Source organism: Crocodylus porosus, unplaced genomic scaffold, assembly GCF_001723895.1.
Source record: "Crocodylus porosus isolate Cpor-Errol unplaced genomic scaffold, CroPor_comp1, whole genome shotgun sequence".
Lineage (NCBI taxonomy): Eukaryota > Metazoa > Chordata > Crocodylia > Crocodylidae > Crocodylus > Crocodylus porosus.
This window is the reverse complement of record NW_017728943.1, coordinates 13,794,131-13,798,852: the sequence shown is the minus strand read 5'-3', so window position 1 is coordinate 13,798,852 and position 4,722 is coordinate 13,794,131. Positions and strand designations below refer to the sequence as shown.

Here is a 4,722-nt window from a genome sequence, read left to right as displayed (position 1 = left end):
AGAGCAAACTGGGGGCCCTGGTATTAGAAAGGGCAAGGTCTAAACCAGGGGTGGTCAAAATGTGGCCATGGGGCCAGATGTGGCTTGCCAGGCCATTCTATCTGGCCCGCGGGGCCCCTAAAAAATTTCGAAATTTAATATTTATTTGTCCTGGGCTGCCTGTCATGCGGCCCTCGATGGCTTGCCAAAACTCAGTAAGCAGCCCTCTGCCCAAAATAATTGCCCACCCCGGTCTAAACCCAAGACACTTTTATTGTCTCCCTGCTCAACAATACAATATTACTGCCAGTGTTTGCCACTTCTATTGCAAAAGCTCCCTGGGATTTGCAATAAAGTGAGGTTTTTTTCCTTGTAATCTACATAGGAGGAAAAGGCCCTCATCTTATATTTGCATACAAGGAAACCTCATTAAATAGACTGGCTATCATTAAACTCCTGCCAAAGCAGCATGTGCTCAGCAATGGAGCTCAGCTATGAAGTTGAAGCGGCACCTACTGTGCATATAAATTTTTGGAGCATCCCAGAACTCATGACAAGACCACCCAGTTCCAGCCATGAGAGAGAGAGAGAGTGCATGCTAATTACCACATCAATCCTTTGGGGAGGATATGTGGAGCGCACACATGTAATGAGCAGTGCTGAGTTGCAGGGTCACCATGGCTTGAAATGCTTAATGACCTATATGGCAAATCAAGCACCTTTTGGCTCTGGACTCACAGTGTGCACAAGTGCCAAAGTAGCCGAATTTGGCATTTACTTATGCATGATATTAGTCCACAGTTACACCTGTGGAACTCCACTGGCTTTGCTAAGTCTGCACAGATGTGCCCAAATTAAACTTAGTACTTATCACTTGGTACTAGCATGGTTAGAGCAGACTAAGTATTCTGCCAGAGCGATACTAGTCAATAACTCAATGACCCCATGTAGCAAAGTCTTGAGCATCCATTCTGTTGGCACATAAGAAGATAATTGATTTCTATTCGGGAGCCACCCTGTTGTTTCTCCGACACTTGGGCTGGCCTCCACACCAGCAGGAATGAAATCTTGTCTGATGGTAGAAAATGCACGTTACCATGACCATATCAAAGCAACCAATCCGTTGAACAAAAGATAGCCATTTTGGCATAACATTCTGCTTAAATTATTCAGACATCTGACAGAGACCAAATATGCGACAGAACAACCAACTCCAGCAAGACTACATGAAACTACTCCACTGAGAACTTGTGGTTTCTAGTAATAAACATAGTATTTCTGCAAACAGCTCGGTGCCACCATGAAGAGGGTGTTATTCCAGTCCTGCCTGCAAAACTCTCTCCTCTGTAAGATGTAATAAACTCTAATTTTATGGTCAGGAATACAATCCAGTCTTTCAAGGTCAAGGACCACAGTTATGAATGGCTTCCCTTGTTAGACAACTACAGCTAAGTCACTGATCTCACTGCTACAATACAAAATGGTGCAGGATTTGAGACTTGGTGCCATATGTGGAGCAAAACAAATACACAAGTGAGCTAACATACCCAGCAACCATCTAAATGCCAGAGTTGGGGTTTTTTTTTTAAATACAGTGTTGCATGCCACCAAAAGCTACATCCCATTTAGGCTTGAGGTAATATTATGGAAACCCAAAGGATTCTCATGGACGCTGAAAAGCAAGGGTTTGTTGAGCCAGCCTGGCAAATGTGTACCTCCTTCCAATAGCTGCTGCCTTACCAAGGAGTGACATGTATAAGTACAGATGCCAGGTGTCAGGAACTATCAAAAAAAAAAAAAAGATGCTCTCCATACTGCAAGCCAAATCCTACTCTCAAGCTTTTTTACTGGAGGGGAAAAATAGCACCTAGATTGAAAGCAGAATGGAATCAATAGGTGCAAAGCCTTTGTGCTGGCATTCTTAATAACACACCAACCCCTAGTGGATGCGCCTGCTGTGTACGGGGGTGTGGGGAGGCTCTCTCACCCCTCCACACAGCCTCTGCTTACAGAAACCACCAAAAGGGCTGCTCCAAATCAACCTCCACCACTTACAGAATCATAGAAACTTAGGGCTGGAAGGGACCTTAGGAGGACATCTCATGCAACCCCCTGCTCAAAGCAGGACCAGCCCCACCTAGATCATCCCAGCCAGAACTTTGCTGAGACGGGCCTTCAAAACCCCTAAGGATGAAGCTTCCACCACCTCGCTGGGTAACTCATTCCAGTGCTTCACCACCCTCCTAGTGAGAAGATTCTTCCTAATATCTAGCCTAAACTTCCCTTGCCGCAACTTGAGACCACTGCTCCCTGTTCTGTCATCCACCACCACTGAGAACAATCTAGCTCCATCCTCTTTTTAGCACCTCTTCAGGCAGTTGCAGGGTGATATCAAATCCCTTATCTTCACTTCTCCACACTAAATAGCCCATTCCCCCAGCCTCTTCTCATAAATCATGTGCCCCAGCCCCTGAAACATTTTTCTTGCCCTTCACTGGACTCTCTCCAATTTGTCCACGTATTTTCTGTAGTGGGAGACCAAAACTGAACACAGTGCTCTAGATGCGCTATTTACCAGAGCACCCCAGAGAGTACTAGGAATAATGGGTGCAAACTAGAGTAGATTCAGGTTAGACATTAGGAAGACATTTTTTACTGTAAGGGTGGCCAGAATCCGGAATGGGTTTCCAAGAGAGGTGGTGGTATCACCTAACTTGGAGGTCTTCAAGAGGAGGCTTGATGGTCACCTGGCTGGGGTCATCTGACCTCAGTCCTCTTTCCTACCAGGGGCAGGGGGTCAGACACGATGGTCCATTGTGGTCCCTTTTGACTCTATAATCCATTAATCTATGCGGCCTCACCAGTGCAGAATAAAGGGGAATAATCACTTCCTTTGATCTGCTGGCAACACACTTACCAATGCAGCCCAGTACCTGTTAGCCTTCTTGGCAACCAGGGCACACTACTGGCTCACCAGACATGTTGGCCAACGAAGACCACAGCTGCAGGGGGTGGCAGAAGCCCCTCCAAGCGAGTGGGGGCAGCTGCAGGGGACATGTGGCAGCGGGGGTGCAAGCACTGGCATGCTGGTAGCCAAGAAGCAGCTATTCCCCATTCTAGGTGCATGCAGGGGCAAGATAAAGATTAGTGCGCTGGCAAAGCCTGGGGGGCGAGGAAAGGCCGAGGCAGCCCCGCAAAGCGCGCCCCGAAGCTGCTCCCTCTCCAGGCTGCACCGGGGTGGGAGAAACCTGCCGCCCCACGCATGCGCCCTTTGGCGCCTGGAGGGGGAGAGGCGCGCGTTGGGGTCCTCTGTCTCCCACCCCCCGCGCGCCACGCGACTCCTTACCTACTGCCGGCCCACGCTGAAAACCCCCCGCCCTCCTGCAACCATAGAGTCGGGAACAGAGCGGCCGCCTTCCCACCGAAGGGACCCCCCCCTCTCGCCGGAGGGCTAAAGTGGCCCCGCCTTGGAGAGGTGGCGGTTGGAGGGGGCGCGCGGCCCCTCCCCTCTCACCCCGCACGTCACAGCCCACGGGCGTGTGTCCCGGCCCCCAGCACACGCGCGGGGCTTGGCACTGTGAGCCCCGGCCCGCGCTGCAGCACAGCAGCGCTGCCAGCCATGGGGCAGGGCCGCGGGGTGACCTGGAGGAGCTGTGCCCACCCCGCCGCCTTGCCCAGGGCATTGGGGCCTGGGTGTGTGCCAGCCCTGTGCCCCACTGCCCATGGCCACGTGCCAAGTCGTCAGCCCTCGGCCTCCCATGCCCTTAGGGGTGCTGGCTGTAATGAGTCACCAGGCCTGTAGGGTCCATAACGGAGTGCTGGTTTGTTTTATCCCCCCCCCCCAAACAAAGCAACAGTTAACCATTGAGGACAGCTCAATAACTATTATGGGTGCATCTACACTTCACTATATGGTGGCGTTGCTACGGGGCTCTGCTTTAGTACTTCTTTTTGGAAGTACTATACATGGCGCAGTATGGGTGGTTATTGCGCTGTGCACACAGTTATATTTGGCCCCTATGTCCCCGTAGCAACACACTATAACGGGGGACCGGGCTATGGCAATATCACTGGTGATCATGCGTGGACCTATGTGATCGCTACAAAGACAGTGCACTGTACAGTGATATAGCGCGTCACTATGTTGCTATAGGGTGACGCCTTACATCTACAAATCTCCCTCGGCCATAGAAATGCAGCCAGGCCAGCCTCTTATGCCCCAAGCTCACAGGAATGGGCGTTCAGGTGCTCCCCCTATCCCAGCTGGCATCCTGCGAGCCTGGGAGTTTGATTTGCCCTGTCACACTTGGTCAGAGCCAAAAAGCAGAGCTGGTTCAGAGCCTTTGCTGTTTGCACTGAGGTGATGGCCCCCATGGTTTAGGAGTCTTGGCTGCTCCTTGAGAGGGTCTCCATGATGTAAGGGCAATTCAGGAGATTCTGGAGGTCTTCATAGATAGGCACGCCTGGATTCATTGTGTCAGAGGCGACTGGTGCCTCCCAACTCTGGCGGGGGGGGGGGGCACCAACCAGGCATGACTGAGGGTCAGGGGGTCCCCTAGTGGCGAGCTGGCAACCAGTGGGGTGGGTCCTGTAGCAGCCAGCCAGCAACTAGGGGCCACCAGCAGATCCAGTTTCAGGGGAGGCACTAGTATACTCCATGCCTCCCTACCAGCTGGAGCACTCGGTGTAGAGGGAGGAACCAGCACTCTCATGGGGTGCACGTGACCCCTGCACCTATGCATT

The 4,722-nt window shown here is 51.7% G+C and overlaps 1 protein-coding gene across 1 annotated transcript in view; it reads right to left on the bottom strand.

The window, feature by feature from the left end:
• B4GALT4 (beta-1,4-galactosyltransferase 4) overlaps positions 1 to 3,411 on the bottom strand; it is a 63,191-nt gene extending 59,780 nt beyond the window's left edge. Inside the window, exon 1 of the mRNA XM_019548752.1 lies at positions 3,326 to 3,411. The gene's annotated coding sequence lies outside the window, so the exon portion shown is untranslated. The remainder of the gene's footprint in view (positions 1 to 3,325) is intronic.
• Between the last annotated feature and the right edge of the window lie 1,311 nt (positions 3,412 to 4,722).